We start from the raw sequence: 18,536 nt of genomic DNA, 5'->3' as shown, positions 1-18,536 counted from the left end.
GGAATGACAAAGTTAATATACCCTCCTTTCCAAGGTGGAGGGAATAAAAACCTAGCCTTATCCTACTACTACACACCAACACTGACACGTTTCGCTTGGGATTTTGCTCAGTCTGTCACTCTTTGAAATATTTTCAAAATTCATTCGAAATGAAGGCAGTGTGCACGAAATGGCATTAACTCATGAACCAATTCAGACACAATACCGTTTATAATGAAGACCTTGGTATGGATGTCACCTTTCAACGGAAATTTGCAGAATCAAAATCGGTTCACGCATTTCAGAGAATATTAATTACTAACACAATTTAAGTAGTTTTATATTTATATGAGTTTCGTAAGATTTTTTATTGGTTGCAGATCTTTAACAGTCGTTGGCATTGAAATGTATTTTGTGGTAGCTTCTCGAAGGATGGAGATGACCTTTAGTATTTACTTCCTGAAGGGTACACTTCCTCTCTCTCTGCTTATACTCGCAACAATTTTCGTAAATTATCTGAAGCAAAACTTCTAGGACAGAATATTGGAACCTTTCTTAGTCACACAATTTTATAGAATTTTTTGTCCATTAAGACCTTACAGTGTAGGGCATAATTGTTCATATATAAAAAAATTAAGATCTTCGGTTGTGGTAGATTTTATAAAATTTACTTACAAAATATCTAAAGGCAATTTCACCGAACATTCGCCGCGCATAATTGAGGCCGCTGTCGAGTTTGACGTCGCCGATGAACTACTGGTGTTGTTGTTGCTGTTGCTGCTGTTGTGGTAGTGGTTGTGTTGATGATGCTGGTGGTGGTGGTGTTGGTGTTGATGCTGGTTGGCTGTGCCGTAGTTGGTGGTGGAGGAGGTTGAGCCGCTACCAGAGTAACGCTGTTGATGATGGTAATTGTGGCCAACAGATGATAGTAGAGTCGTAACTGATGATCCCGCTGTTTGTGGCTCCTGTTGCAATAGATGCTGATGTTCATGTTGCTGTTCTCGGTGAGGATGCTGATGATGACTGGGGTGGTGGTTACTGTAGTATTCGCGATTATGATGAGACTGTGTTGTCGTTGTTATTCCTGTTCCAGTTCCTGTTGCAGATGACTGCCGTTCGTGATGCTGCAGCAGCTGTTGTGGTTGTGGCTGTTGATCCAATGATGAATAATGATGACTGCTATTGTCGGCAACAAATGTCGCACTATTGCTGCTAGTACGTCTTTTGGCAGCTGTCATTAAGGTGGCCTGGACAAACCAAAATTCTTAGTGAAAAGAATTGGTTTCTTCGCGGGAGAGAGAGAGAGGGGCGTAGAGAGAAAAGTAGCAATGGAAGAAAGGTTTTGGGAGGAAATTTTACGATTTCACAATGCAGCTGAAAAGATGCTGGTCGAGAGAAGAAATGACAGGAAATTCCTTTGGCTTGCCGGAAAATCTGTGTTTTGTAATATAACAGCAAATTCCGAGTGTAATTTTTATCTCCAACTTCCTTGCTGCTAATAAAATATCGTTGTGATAAACTATTTCCGGTTTCCGCGGTTGTGGCAATTGTGGCCCGATCCTTGGTCTTGTCAATTGTTTAGCCGTTGTGTTTAAATTCAATTTCCGTTCCTGAATTTGCCGGAGGACTGCAGTCGAAATATTGCCTAGTTTTTGTTGTATATGTGTTAGTGTGTTACGTTGAAAGTTAGACAGAATTTGAAGTGCAGCTGCAGTTGGTAGAGAAACGGGGTATCAGGATGTGATATGATTTGATCATCAATTCAATGCATTTCCGCTGGAAATCATCACCATTATCGGCATGTGTCGCCGAAATCGTGAACATGTTACAATGCCGACTAACCTTGACACAACCTCAAACTGAACAGCCCTGAAAGAGGATGCCCGGGCCAATGTTGATGGCGATGATGTTGGATGGCCAACTGACTGACTGGCTGGCCAATGTCCAAATCTCTGTGGATGGCCCACTTGGATTGGTGGCTATAGCCACAATACTGTCGTTTTAAACGTTGTCAATGTTCAGTGTTGTTGTTGTAGCTGTTGTTTCCGTCAACTATTTCCGGTTGCAAGAAAATTGCATTATGACCCGACTGTGCCAATGCCAGGTGGCCGTAGCCTGCTGGTTTGTTGCTGTTGTTTATGCACCGCCTATGGTTTCTGGTGTCTGTTGTTTTTCTGCCCGAATAAAGAAAAGCTGTTGCATGTCGAGGAAATTGTTGTTGTTGTTGTTATTTTGCTGCCAAGGTAATGGCCTGGCTTTATTGTTCAATCCAGCTGCAATTACCAATAAATTGTTTGTCTTTCAAAGGCAATGTTGAGGAAACTGCCTTGGAGAACTTCTTTCCTTCACTATTCTCTGCCCTATTTACTATGCTTTTTTTTTCTTCCTTGCTTTTATTTCCTTCCTTTGTATCGGGGCTTACAGTGCAACTTCGACAAAGCCGTAACTAGCTATTGATGTTGATGTTGAGTTCCAACTGTTGTGGAGTGTTAGTGGCACGTTGTATCCTTTTATGAGGACGATGATGCCGTCGTTGCTGCTGCCTTTGCCATAAACATGTTAATTTGTTGTAGCTGTTGCCTTTTCAAATTGTAATTACAGTTTGCTTTGTAGTATTCTTTTTCTCAATAGCTCGAAGCTCGTCTCTCCCTCAGCAACATAGAGACACCGCGCGAACACTACAGTAACTTCACCCGAACCTCAATGGATTTGTTGTTGCAATGGCCTTTGTACCTTTCCCTCTGGCATTTTCATTATTTCCGCTTTGACATTAAAGACCATGTCTAAAATTTGTTTTGCTTTTATTTTTTTATTTATTTTTTTTTTTCTAAATATGTATGAGTTTGAGTTGTTCTCTTGTTCTTTTTTTAGTTTTGCTATAGCTGTTGTAATTGGTATTCCTCTGCTTTGTATCTGCTGGTTTTTTTTTTTCTAAAACCTCGTGTTTTTTCGTACTTAAAATTCTAAAGTTGATGGCACAAGTTTTGATATGTTTTGAGTTAAGTTTAACTTAAATTAGGTTTGATATGATAAAGGATTTTATTGTGGTTGTTGTTTTTGCTGTTCTCTTACATTTCCCAAATTATCAGTGGAGGGTTGGCGTTTGCTGGAAAGCGTAATCTGGAAAAAATGAAAAGAAAAACACAAAATTAATTAGATTTTTTGGTTTAAACTAAAAATTGCCAAAGTAAGTTTGGTAAAATTGCAAAATTGCTATTTTTAATCCCCCATAAATAATAAATAATCCCCCATAAAAAAAATCAAGGAACGTAAAAAAATTCCCAAAAAGCTCCGTCGAAAAATACCGCTCAAAGGAAAACAGAATAAGGGGGCTATACGAAGACGTGGTTCTGCATAAGCAATTTTTTTTGTCATAGGCTGTAGCACCCATTACGAACTGTAAATATGAAATTTGAAACAATTCCCGTCAAAAACGTCGCTAATATTATCAAAATACCTAATATCGTGGTGGAACTGTTGTATGGAGATATACGATATGGTAGACTTGTATAGGCATTTCTCTTCCAGCGGTAAAGTACTCATAAGGAACTCCCTTTGTAATATGCAGAAAATTACATTGCAAAAATTGGCTAATATCGGTATGCACCCCGTACCGTGGAGCCTATACGATATCGTGGACCTATATAAACAGTACTCTTCCGGACAATCCCATTGAAAAATGTGGCTAAAATCATCAAAATACCGGATATCGGGGGTACCGTTCTATTGGGGCTATACGATATCGTGGACCGATATTGTAAATCTTCTAACTTGATATACCTGCCGATTTAAGGCTGATCTATGCAAAAATTTAAGCTTCCTATCATAATTCGTTTTGACTCCAGTGTGATTACAACAGATGGATGTACAGGGCTAAATCTTATACTTTGTTAGGTCTAAAATTACTATTTCGAACGGAATGAAGAACTTAATATACCCTCCATACTGTGTATGGTGGAGGGTATAATAAAGAAAATTCCATTGAGATCCTCATCTGTAGATCATCTATATTCTACATAGGTTTAAGAAATGAAAATACTGAAGCTAGATTCTTGCACTTTTGCACGAGGGCAATGATAAGGATGGGTTTTTGGAAAGTTGTCCCAAAAGGGTACGAAAAATACTAAAATGTACTAAAAATTTAATACTTTTTATTGGACAAATGGAATGAGCTAGAATTCTGAACATCGGAGTCACTGATAGAGTGCAACATGAGAGTCACTGATAGAGTGCAGGATAGATGTACTAAATGGTTTTTGGAAATGCGAACTTTAGAAATACGAAAAGTTCAAAAATGGTACAATTTGGTAATATTATTTAAAATTTGGTAGGAGAATCAAGGTGTGGAAGTAAGTTTGATATTTGAAGGTGGTTTTGGAAATGTGTAACAAAAGTGTTCGAAAAGTTCTATATTTGGTAAAATTTGGTACTGGGTTAATAGACAGTGCTTGAAATTTTGTATTAGGATCGTTGTTCATGTATAGCCTGGAGATATGGAGAAGGTTTCGGAAACGTGTACTATGATTGTACGAAAATTACTAAATAGTATTACATTTGGTGTTCGGCGAAGGTTAAAATTCTGCAATTTGATATTTACTTTACTAATGGTATGTGTATTTGAATTCTGGCGGTGGTTTAGAAATGCGTTCTATTTTTCATCCTCAAATCTGATATTGAAGTCTCTGTTGTCATTTGGAATTGAGATAAGGTTGTCATTTGGAATTGAGATAATTGTAAAAAATAACTAAATGATACGAAATTTGGTATTAAAAAAATATTGGGCTGCTATCCTCAAAATTGATGTTGAGATCTCCGTTGGTACTAAATTTGGTATTGGGTAAACTGACATTTGATATAGATGTCTATGTTGTGCCTGTGCATAAGATATGGAAGTGGTTTTGGAAATGTGTGCTATAATTGATTTAAAAGTACTAAGTGGTACTTAATATGGCATTGGGTGAAGGGATAGAGCTGAAATCGCGAAATTCGAGATTGAGGTCTCTGATGGTGTCTCTGACGAAACTGTACGAAAAGTACTAAACGGTACTAACTTTGGATCATGAGATAGTTATGGATATGCGTACAAATATCCATAGCAGGTTTGTAAATTATATTTTATGGCTAGTATCTCTATCTGATAGCGATATCCGTATTTTATATGATACATATATAATTTTTTTATTGCCACCTTAGATTTCGATTCGCAATGGTTGCAACCCAGACAAATAGACATGGCATAGCCGACAACAAAAATTTATCTTCGATTTCTACTCTATTTTACCTCTAATTTCATACTGATATCTCTAAAACTCCCAGTGTTACATCTCAATTTCTTCAGTTTATGATAAATCAACAAAAAGTTATTTTAGGGTAAAAGCTCACATTTCAAACGGCAACTTTTCTCGAAATCGAAGTTCTCTGGACAAGCGAACTATATGGTGAGATAAAAAAACTGAAACAAAGTCAAAAGCCATTATTTTTACATTTTTTTATACCCTACACCACAAGGTGGTCAGGGTATTATGTCTTTGTGCATTTGTTTGTAACAGGCAGAAGGAAACGAGATAGACCCATAGTTCCTTTTGATGATCTGCATAGAATCACTTTCTGAGTTGATTTATGCATGTCAGTCCGTCTGTCTGTCCGCAGGTCGCAGTTATTATCCGATTGAGATGAAATTTCCAAACAACATTTGTTTGGCTCAAGGACGAACCCTATTGAAATTGGAGATAATCGGTAAAAATTTAGGTAAAGCTCCCATATATATCTTCGTCCGATTTACTTTTGATTGTGCACCAAACGTCTAATATTTTCCCAAATGAGATGCAATTTGGCACATACAACCGAATTAAGTTAAGAAGATAGTATGCCAAATTTGGTGAAGATCGGCTCAGATATAGCTATAGCTCCCATATATATTGTTCATCCGATTTGTTGTATTTGTTACCCACAGCCGTAATATGCACTCCGTAAGAACGATATTCAGGGAAATATATAAAATACAGCTCAGAAATATATTTACCAAATTTTATCGGCATCGGTTCCTATTTGGATTTAGCTCCCATATATATCTTTATCCGATTTCAAATTAATTGTGCACCAAATGGGCAATACAAGCCCGAATTTAAAAGATACTAATGCTTCGGCATATTTAGTCCTTTCGATTTTATATTATAGTTATAATCATAGGGTGTATGATTGAATTCTCCCATAAAAACTTTTAATTGTTATATGGAGCTCAACTAAATTAGCAAAGTGGTGTAGGTTATCATAAAATCGTCCCCGCCCGACTTTATGACGTCCTTTACTGTTTTTTTTTTTTTAATTTTATTTTTTTTTTTTTTAATTTTATTGAAAGCAAAAAAAGTTCGGAAACATACAATTTTAGAGTCAGTTAAAATTTGTTCGAATTGATCAGCTTTGACACGAATTAGGGCCATCAAACGGCCAATGAAACCGTCACACGTTGCGCAAATGTTGATCTGCGGTATTTTGGCTCATACCTGGCGAAGCACTTGCTTGAGGACTTGGTATTTTTTAGTGCCAACCTTGCTTTCCAAAATACTCCAGACACAAAAGTCCAGCGGATTGGTATCCGGAGATTTTGGTGGCCATTGTGCGCTGGAAACGAAGCGAGGAACTTCTTTTGTAATCATTCTTGGGTGGTGCGTGCTGAGTACGATGGTGCTGAGTTCTGTTGGAATGTCCAAGGTCTGCGGCCAAGGCTCTAATACACCCTCCAAAATATTTTCACGATAATATTCGGCATTTATTCTGATGCCACGGTCGATTAATACGAGCACAGAGCGACCATCGACTGTTATGGCGGCCCACACCATTACCATGACCGGCGCTTGAGTTCTGGTGCCCAACCGAAGGTGTAAGTAAACACTATCATTTTGTTTGTTTACAAACTGCTGGACAACGAATGTTTTCTCATCGGAGAAAACCCAATATGACAGCTCACCACTTCCGGCGAAGCGAAACAACTCTTTAGCTCTTTTGAGTCTATTTTCTTTCTGTAGCGGTGTAAGTTCTTGCACTTTTTAAAATTTCAATGGCTTTACCCCGAGCTCATTTTTCATTATTTGCGCGAATGGAATATTGCGATATTTTCAGCTCACGAGCCATTTTTCGGCCACTGCGACACGGGTTTCGATCAAGTCGCTTCTTTACTTTTCGAACCATTTTTTCTGTCCACTTTCTTGACGTGGGGATATGTTACCAACATTACAGTAACGAGCGGTGGTACGAGACACTTGTGGTTTTCCGGCCGAACATACAGAAATCCCGCTATAACGGTTGAATTCCATCACGAATAAGTGTTTTCTGGAAAATTCTCACCAAAATGTTTTCGTACGCTTGTAAAAAATATATTGAGCTGTCACTGGAATAATTTTAACAGCTGTCGGACGAGTGGCTTAGAAATGACAGCAGTCTGGAGTTGGTTGCAGTTTTTTTCATCTCACCCTTTATTTTGTCATGAGGAGCACTGGACATTTCTAGTTAGCTGACAAAGTATTGGTGAGCTTTGAAGTAGTTAGTGATTTAATTTGTATTTGTTGAATGATCATATGTATCATTTATATATCTAAAATTTGCTTAAAGAGTTTACTAACAGACTCTTTGCTGACCTTCTTTCTCTGTTTCTTTCTTAGAACAGTTTTTATTTCAGTATTCCTTTCATCTTTCCAAATTGCTTTTATTTGTTTTACCGACAATCAGTTCAGTTAATCACTGCCCAAGTCATGTCAATACAAAACAAATAAAAAAGCTGTAAGTTCGGCCGGGCCGAGCTTTTAATACCCTCCACCATTGGGCACAAATTTGGCAATTTCCAAAAAAAAAAAAAAAAAAAAAACAAAAAAAATAAAAAATAAAATCCGTTAAAAATTCTCTTAAAATCTTAAAAATACCGAATGCCTATACGACGACGTGGACCTGCATAGGCAACTTTTGACATAATTTATTACAATATTTAAATGAGAAACTTAAAGAAAAATCTGCTTATAATGTAGCTAAAATCATAAAAACACCGAATATAGTGGGTACTGTTATATGGGGGCTATACGAAGACGTAGACATACATAGCTAATTTTCTGTTTTATGCTGCACTATTCGAATACATCTATTCGAACTTTAAATACCAAATTTGAAACGATTCCGGTAAATAATGTCGCTAAAATCATCAAAATACCGAATATCGAGGGGTATGAAATGGCGGCTATACGAAGACGTGGACCTACATGGCTCATTTTCTGTTTTATGCTGCACTATCTATTACGAACTTCACATGCGAAATTTGAAACAATTCCGGTAAATAATGTCGCTAAAATCATCAAAATACCGAATATCGGGAGGTACCGTTATATGGGGGCTATATGATAACTTGGACCTACATGGCCCATTTACGAACTTAATTTGCCTACTGGCAAAATATACATGTGTGCAAAATTTTAGCCTTCTATCTCAATTTGTTCGAAAGATAGCGTGATTACAACAGACAGACAGGCAGACGGACAAACAGACAGAAGGACATGGCTAAATCGTCTTAGAATTTTACGCTGATCAAGAATATATATACTTTATTGAGTCTGACATGAGTATTTCGTGGAGTTACAAACGGAATGACCAAATTAATATACCCTCCATAGTATGGTTGTGAGTATAAAAAAACAATAATTTCAATTAAACAATTGTCGTAAATTGATTTTAGTGAGATGTTGAATGTGTTGTGAAATTCAATTCCAGTCTCATAGAATCCTTTGCCACAGACCACAAAATAAATGAATTTGACTTAAATTATAAGCCTCGACATGCATCGGATGTGAATGAACTTTGTTATTGTCTTTCGACGTCAACGGGTTGTTTTTCTCTCTTCAACATTGTTTTTGTGTCTGTGTGTGTGTTTTTTTTTTTGCATTTTGTCTTCACATTTCAAACGTGGTTATATTTTAGCATTTTTTCTGTTCTTTAATTCTCAGCATGAAACGAAACGAAAACTGATTGCAATTCTGTCTTTTGTTGATTTTTCGTTACAATGTTTTCGAAATGCCGCGGGGTATGAGCTAGTTCGGAAGAAATGTGCCAGAAAAAAAAAATGTTTTAAATTGTGATTTTCGTTCAACCCGATCATGGAGGATAGAAGGTATGTGATAGTCATACAATTATTGTCCAACGTAGATCAAATTCGAAGATAGATCATATTGGTCTTTTACTGATACTTCGTTCCCATAAGGTTCTAAAATTTTTTGTTCTACAAAACGTAGAGAGTTTCCGTTTTGATAGAAATTTTTAACGTCCTAATTTTTATGTCAAACTTAGGCAAAACAAAATTGATAAAGGCACCTTGTGGTACCTCTACAACAAACGAACAAAGTGCCGAATATATAATGTTTGATATATGAAGATGGTTTTGGAAAAGGGCACTAGGTGTGTGAACTTTACCAAATGGTACAAAATTTGGAACAGTTTGGTTTATGGTGAACGGATGAAACTAGAATTTTGTTTTGGAAATGCAAACTCCAAGTGCACGAAAAGAACTTAATAAGGGTTGCCCATATTCGACGGACCTTTGGGCCCATTCCAATCGACGAGGTTTGTCCGCAGGCAACATTCTTTGCGTCAATTGAATTTTGTACGGGAACAAATGCAAATAATCCGTTGTAAAGTGGACCGAGCCATGTCCAACTGCTAAGAACGGCGTTTTTCGGATGTTCTTGGGGACCTCTCAACACTGGCTCGAACGGCAGCGATATTCTCGGCCGATCGCTTTGGTCGACTTTTATATGGCCTCATCGGATTAGAAAGAGCCTTACCAGTAGAAAATTTTTCGTATAAACGCTTAATGGTGTTCTTAGAAGGCGCACTTTTGACATTTTCTAATGTTTTAAAAGCACGTTGAGTTTTCACAATTGACTTCTTCTGTTGAATGTAAATTTCTACTATTTCAGAGCACTCGCGTGGCGTGTATTGGTTCATGCTAAAAATCTGCTTGGACTGACGCTTCAAACGCGGTATGTCATTAAGCGATGTGACATCTCTGTCAAAATTTATGGCGTTGCCAGATGGGTCCGTCGAATATGGGCAACCCTGTAAATCTATATTTGTTACAATTTGATATTGGGTGAAGAGATAGTGCTTGAAATCTGAAAATTGGTATTAGGGTTGATTTTTCTGTCCAGGCTACAAATAAAATCAATTGATTTAAGCAATAGAGATAAAATTTGGAAATTTTATATTTCGATTTTCTGATAGAGTCTGTTGTTGAAATTTGGCGGTGGTTTAGAAATGCGTTCTATATTTGGAATAGCTTGGTTAAGGGTATGGGAACGTATGAAGGTGGAATTTTGAAATTTGGTATTGGGATCCTTGTTGGTAGTAAATTTGGATAATGAGAATTTATAGTATAGTAAAATATCAAGCTTGACAAAAATCCGTAAATAATATATAGCTAAAATCATCAAAATACCGAATATAGGGTGGTATTGCTATATTTGGCTTGTACGAAGGCCTGGACTTGCATAGACTGTAGTTCCCCATACGAACTCTAAATATGTCCCTAAAATTATCAAAATACCATTATATGGAGTCTATACGAAGACATGGGCTTGCATAACCAATTTTTTGTGATATGCTATAGTATCCATTTCGAATTCTAGGTACGCAATATAAAACAACTCCGGTGAGTAACGTCCCTAAAATCGCCAAATATCTGAAATAGCAGGGGTACCATTGTATGTGGGCTATACGGGGCGTAAAATGCTTGGAAAGCACTTCTAGTATGGATTTTGAGACAATTCCATCGAAAAATGTTACTATGGGGGCTATACGATATCGTGGACCGATATAGCCCATCTTCAAACTTGACCTGCCTGACGACAGAAGACTGATCTGTGCATAATTTTAGTTTTCTATCGTTATTCGTTTTTACTCTAGCGTGATTACAACAAACAGACATACCGACGGACGCACAGGGCTAAATCGTCTTAGAATTTTTCGCGGATCAATAATATATATACATTGTTATGTCTAAAATTATTATTTCAATGAGTTACGAACGTAGTGATGAACTTAATATACCATAATATATATGTTGAAGGGTATTAAAATTACCAAAAGTACGAAATAAGTGTCCGATATTCATACAATTTTGCACACATTAACATTTCTACCAGAGTAAAATCCAGTTTAAAAATGGGACGACAAACGTTCAAAATTGTAAAAAGTTTCACGGTAAATTGTGAAAATTTCACGATAACGAAAACGAAGGCTGCTTTTTTATGCTAAACAGAACTTTAAATTGTAAAAAATTAACACAAAAAATTAAATTAATTAATTAATTAAAATTGAAATCAAAAAAATAAATTTTGAATTTGTTCCAATATACTCTGAAAAATCATCATGAATAGACTAACGCTTGAACAACACTACGAAATTATCCAAATTTACTTTGAAAATCAGGCTCTAGAGCAGTTGGCAAATGACCCGTTGTTTTTATCGCAAAATTGTGTTCAGCGATGAGACGCATTTTTTGCTTAACGGGTTTATTACTAAGCCAATATTGCCGCATATAGAGTGAGACCAATCCACAAGAGACCCTACAGACTCCATTACATCCAGAAAAATGCACCGTATGGTGTGGTTTTCATGCTGGTGGCATCATCGGACCTTATTTCTTCAAAAACGAGGCCGGAGCTCGCGTTATGGTCAAAGGAGATCGTTACCGCACCATGATAAATGATTTTTTTATTTAAAGATATGGATGACATTCATCCGGAGAAGATGTGGTTTTAACAGGATGGCTCTACGTGCCATACGGGAACGTAACCATGGACTTATTGAAATCAAAATTTGGCGATAAGTTGATTTCGAGAAGTGGAGCTGTAAATTGGACTCCATGGTCGTGCGATTTGACACCTCTCGATTATTTCTTGGGGGGCTACGTGAAGTCACTGGTTTATGCTGATAAGCTAGCAACAATTGCGGATATACGGCCAGCAGTGCTCGAAAAAGTGGCCAAAAATTGGACGTCCAGAATGCACTTCGTCAAGAATGTCGAATACAAAAAAAAAATTAATTAAAATTTAATTTTTTGTATTATTTTTTTTTTACAATTTTAGGTTCTATCGGGCTAAAAAACACCCTTTATAAGTTGATATGATGTTGAAAGGTCTATTTTTGGAAGTCCTTGTGATCTTCCCGACATTTTCAATCCGCATTGGACGCAACCAACTATGGTGTTGCAAACATTGCTCCAAGATTGGGTTACAGACCTCCACTTTGCACCTTCTGCAGCAATATTGTGTTCCAATCTTTGTCTGACTATTTTTCCGTCTCTATGTCCGTCTGTGTGTCAGCTTGATACGCTTTCCAACTGCGACTACGATTTGTCACTATTCATTTGCTTAGATTTTTTTACCGAGTCTATTTTCTCAGAGCAAAGCACAACCAATACAACAAATACATAGAAACAATCTATCCCATACATACAAATCCGGGTACATACAGACTCGTACATATGTATGTGTGTTTTATTGTTTGCCTACTGTATGCTAGTGTAGATTTGAATACCATTAGTTTTACCATGTTGGTACGTGCTTAAGGACATTTTATATATTCCTTGACAAACTTTTGACCTGTGTGAGCGGTAGATATGCACAGACAAATAGACAGACGTATGCAACACAATTATTTGTATTTATTTTGAGACAATGCCTTAAAGAGTGGTTACTTACTAAGGATTTTTTGTGTAAATCGTAAGGAAATAATAAAAATTTCTTTTGGAAAGTAATTTAGGTTTTCATCTAACAAGAACATTTCTACATCCATTTGAGGCTATAATAAATCGGTAAAAAAATAACTTCAACCGACTTTGGTCTGTAGTAGGAGTAAAATAATCCTTTTGAATTGAAGAGTAACCATTTCTTTTCTTTAAAATTTACCAAGTTATTTATACTGACTTTAAGGACAAAATCATCATATGATTTTTTTTTTTGAAATAAAAAAGAAGTAAAAAAGTTGTAAGTTCGGCCGGACCGAATTTTGAATACCCTCCACTATTTGGAACGAATTTGGCAATACTCAAAAACAATAAAATCCGTTAAAAATTCTGTTAAATTCTTAAAAATACCGAATGTAGCTGTTATATTAGGATCTATACGACGACATGGAGCTGCATGGGTAGCATTTGTCATAAGCCATCACAATATTCAAAGGGAGGTAATGTTATATGGGGCTATACGAAGACGCGTACCTGCACAGAAAATCTCCTGTCAAATGCTATAGTATCTATTACGAACATCAAATACCAAATTTTAAAAATTCCGGTGTATGATGAATACTTCGATGTGTTACAAACGGAATGACTAACTTAATATACCCTCCATACTATGGTGGATGGTAGGAAAATTTGTAAAGAAAATTAAAAATATGAAACAAATAAGAATCAGTCTAAATTTTCGACATCTGTATACCCTCAGCATATTGCGAAGTTCGATGTGTGAAGATATTGTTGACTAACTTCTCATTTTATGAGAGTTGTGATTATTTAATATCTTGAGCATTAAGGATATTAATATTACCAATAACCTCCATCATGGAAGTTTGTCATTCCATTTGTAACATCCCGAAATATAAATTTTAGACCACAAGAAAGTATGTATATTCTTGATCAGCATAAAATTCTATATCAATTTAACGATGACCCTCCGTCTGTGGTAATCACTCTAACTTCCGAACGAATTGATGTAGATTGAAACATTTTTACACATATGTGTGTCTCGTCTGCAGGACTTTTGAAATTAAAACCAGTAAAGAAAGTCTTAAAGTCGGGCGGGGCCGACTTTATGATACCCTACACCACTTTGCTAATTTAGTAGAGCTCCACATAACAATTAAAAGTTTTTATGGGAGAATTCAATCATACACGCTATGATTAAAATTATAATTTAAAGTTCAAAAGACTAAATATGGAGAAGCATTTGTATTTTTTAAATTCGGAATTGTATTGCTGATTTGGTGCACAATTAATTTGAAATCGGATAAAGATATATATGATATATCCAAATCTGAACCGATCTGGATAAAATTTAGCAAAGATATTTCTGAGCAGTATTTGATATATTTCCCTGAATATAGTTGTTTCGGAGTGCATATTACGGTTATGGGTAACAAATATAACAAATCGGACAAATAATATATATGGATGCTATAGCTATATCTGAACCGATCTTCACCAAATTTGACATACCAGCTTCCAGACTCAATTCGGTCGTAAGTGCCAAATTCCATCCCATTTGGACAAATATTAGACGTTTGGTGCACAAATAAAGGCAGAATCACTCAGAATGTGATTCTATGCAGATCATCAAAAGGAACTATGGGTCTATCTCGTTTCCTTCTGCCTGTTACAAACAAATGCACAAAGACATAATACCCTGACCACCTTGTGGTGTAGGGTATAAATAAGATATATAGTCCACCTTTAGTTGCAGATCCCATATAACTGTACCTCCCTATATTCGGTATTTTGATGATGTTAGCGACATTAAATTAAATTTCTACTGGGAACTTCAGTCTATGACAGAAAATTGAATATACAAGTTCACGTCTTCGTATAGCCCCATATAACGGCACCTCTCTATATTCGGTATTTTGATGATTTTAGATATGTTAGATATTTTTAGTAAGGAGGTCCATAAAATGGTCTTGATTGTGTTATTTAACGGCTTTTAAAAAGTGGTGTATGGGGGAACCTCCTATTAAAAGCCGTTAAATAACACATTCTGCCATTAAAAAAAATCCAAAGAACCTCCTTAACAAAAACTTTTGTATATCAAAAGACAAAAAATTGCAAATTTAAAAAATTAATATCATTCTGTTCTTCTTAGGAAAGTCAGGGATATCCTTACAAACATGTTTTTTTTAAGTTCCAAGAATATCCCGACGATAGATCCTGATTTTTTATTTTTTCAGTAATTTCTGAATATTTCTTAAATTTCATGGACCCTCTAGTCCACAAATAATACAGACATTTTTAAAGGAAAATAGTCGTGGAATTTCAACAATTTTTTTAAAGGATCTCTTGACGAAAAGCCGAAGTTTATATTTCGAAGATGGTTTCAAGCCCGTCCTAACGAATAATTGTGGATTTTTAGAAATATTTCAAAAGACGCCCCAAGATCTTTAATATAACACCTCAACATCTTTTATATAATTTAGAATGTCGCAAAAAAAGAATTTAAATTAGAAAATTTTCTGAGGACGTCTTTACGGAAAAAAAATATTTTTTTTTAATTGTTGAAGGACCTCCTGATGTTAACTTTTACGAAAAATCATGAATTTGTTTGTTCCCATGCGGTGGATTTTTAAGGAAAAAGATCATAAAGAAAACAATGTGACTCAACATTTGAAAATTTATTATAATTTTATATATGGCTGGAAGACCACAAGTGGCTATTGTTACAGCACTCCAGCATTTGAATGTGATACTGTTAGCGTTGCCCGTCAAGAAGTGGACGGAAGAAAACAGCAACATCAGCAGAAATGGTTCAAATAGAAAAGAAGCGACTTCACCGAGACCCGCGTCGCAGTTGCGAAAAATGGTTCGTGAGTTGAACATATCGCAATATCCAAAAAGTGCAGAAACTTACACTGCTACAGAAAAAAATAGACTCAAAAGAGATAAAGTTGATTCGCTTGGCCGAATGTGGTGAACTGCCGAATTTGATTTTCTCCGCCGAATTTGATTTTTTGGAAAAAAAAAATTATCGTGTTCACTTGCCAAAGAGGTCAGCTGAAAAATGTTCAGCTTCGGTTGCCCACCAAAACTCAAGCGCCGGCCATGGTAATGGTGTGGGCCGTATATTGTGGTATTTTGATGATTTTAACAAATATGGATTTTAAAATATTCTGCTAAACCTTGCTTTTTAAAGGTTAAAATCTTACATCTATATCTATAAAAGAGGAAAATGTTTGTACGTTTGTTTGTTTGTTTGTTTGTTTGTTTGTTTGTTTGTTTGTAAATTATGGACTCGAAAACTGCTGAATAGATTTTTCTGAAAATTTCCATATATACTGCAACATCGCCTGAAAGTAACATAGGCTATATAAATTTTTGAATTTCCACTTGGAACTGGAGATATAGCATCAGAATCGGAGGTACCTCCCAAAAATTTAGATTTTATATGCACATATCTATTGATCGGTTAAAGATACAGTCTCCAAATTTGGAATGTGTAACGGAATTTGGAACAAAAATAAGTTTGCTAAATTATATTGTAATCGGTTCAGATTTGGATATAGCTCCCATATATATTTTCGACCGATTTCGTTCATTTGATGCCTCAAACACAATATGAATGTTCGATTCCAATGAAATTTGGAATATGTGACGGGATTTGATCCGAAAATAAATTTGTCAAATTATATTGAATTCGGTTCAGATTTGGATATAGCTCCCATATATATTTTCGACCGATTTCATGTATTTGATGCACCAAACACGCTATGTATCTCTAATTTCAATGAAATTTGAAATGTGTAGCGGAAATTAAAACAAATATACATTTGTCAAATTATATTAAAATCGGTTCAGATTTGGATATAGCTCTCATATATATTTTCGACCGATTTCAAGTATTTTATGCATCATACACGATATGTATGTTCGATTTCCAAGAATTTTGGAATATGTAACGGGATTTTGATTAGAAAATAAATTAGTCAAATTATATTAAAATCGGTTCAGATTTGGATATAGCTCCCATATATATTATCCGCCGATTTCACATATTTGATGCACATTTGACAAATTATATTCAAATACGCTCAGATGTGATTATAGCTCCATATATATACTCAGCCGATTTCACATATTTGATGCACCCAAAGCGAGAGAGACAAAATCTGGCACCAGCAAAAATTGCACAATTATATTGAAATAAGTTGAGGTTTGGATATAGCTAACATATATATTTCGGCCGATTTCATACATATTATGCACCAAACACGATATATATGACCGATTCCAATGAAATTCAGAATGTGTGGCGGAATTTTGTTATAATAATAAATGTGATAAATTAATTGGAAATTAGTTAAGATTTGGATATAGCTCCCATATATATATTCTCGGCCGATTTCACATATTTGACGCACCAATTTCAATTAAATATGAAAGGTGTAGCGGAGTTTGGTGTAAAAGTAATTTTTTTAAATTATATTTAAATCGGATCAGATTGGGATATGATTTTAATAAGAACCATTGACCCACAACGCCTTAGGCTAACACTCAAAAACAACACAACAATTTATTTGAAATACGCTTATTACGGCGAAGTATGTTGCTATCTCAAATTCACTACTTGCAATAGAAATGCCACTCTACTTAAAAAAATTGCAGTTTCCTGCACGCTTGGTATTTGCAATGAAATAAATAAATCTAAAGGACAAACCCTTCGTGTATGCATGTCATGTTACTGCTTTTGTAATGATTTTGTTTATTAACGCATTAAATTAGTGCAATATTTTTTTTTAATTTTTAAATTTGTTTTTCTTTATCCAACATATATTCGTAAATAAAATTTTGAATGCATATAAAATCAAAAGGGGTAGCGAAGCGCACCGGGTTCAGCTAGTTTTTTATAAAAAAAAAACTCAAATTTATAAACAAATCAAACAACCTCCTGATTTTTTAAGATTTTTCTCAAGTTCCTCTTGATAAAAAATCGGAGGTTTTTGGGAATATTACAAAAAATTGTTAGCAGATTTTGTTTTCAAGAATTATTAAAGAAAAGTGTGACTCCCTTCAACGATTATTTAATATTTTCAGGGACTTCCAGGCAGAAAATCGTAATGTTATTAAAACATGTATTCAGGGAAATAGATAATGGGGAATTTTCAAAACTAATTTCCATGAAATTAAAAGTTGTGATTTTGGTATAATATCTGCAGCACTTTTGGCATTGAAAATTGATCATGTAGGTCCACGTTTGGTATAGCCCCCATATAACGGTGCATCCCGGCATTATGTATTTTGATGATTTTAGCGACATTATTCACCGGAATTGTTTTAAATTTGGTACTAGAAGTTTAAAATGGATACTACAGCCTGTGAAGGTCTTCGTATAGCCTCCATATAACGATATGTCCCATTATTCGGTACTTTGTTGATTTTAGCAACATTATTCACCGGAATTTTTAAAATTTTGTATTTGATGTTCGTAACGGGTGCTACAGCCTGTGACAGGAGATTGTCTGTGCAGGTACAAGTCTTCGTATAGCCCCCATACAACGGTTCCTCTTGATATTCGGTATTTTGATGATTTTAGCTATTATTCATCAATTTTTTTAAGTTTCGCATTTGAATATTGTAATGGCTTATGCCAAAAGTTACCTATGCAGGTCCATGTCATCGTATTGACCCTAATATAACAGCTACATTCGGTATTTCTAAGATTTCAACAGAATTTTTAACGGATTTTATTGTTTTTGAGAATTGCTGAATTCGTTCCAAATGGTGGGAGTTATGCAAAGTTCGGCCCGGCCGAAATTAC

General features: G+C 35.5%; 1 pseudogene; it reads right to left on the bottom strand.

Annotated features, from left to right (window-relative positions):
• Window positions 1-18,536, bottom strand: part of LOC131801370 (uncharacterized) — a 204,773-nt pseudogene that overhangs the window by 78,751 nt on the left and 107,486 nt on the right.

This window comes from Musca domestica, unplaced genomic scaffold, assembly GCF_030504385.1.
Source record: "Musca domestica strain aabys unplaced genomic scaffold, Musca_domestica.polishedcontigs.V.1.1 16, whole genome shotgun sequence".
Lineage (NCBI taxonomy): Eukaryota > Metazoa > Arthropoda > Insecta > Diptera > Muscidae > Musca > Musca domestica.
Note: the sequence above shows the minus strand (reverse complement) of the source record. Positions and strands in the feature narration are given on the sequence as shown.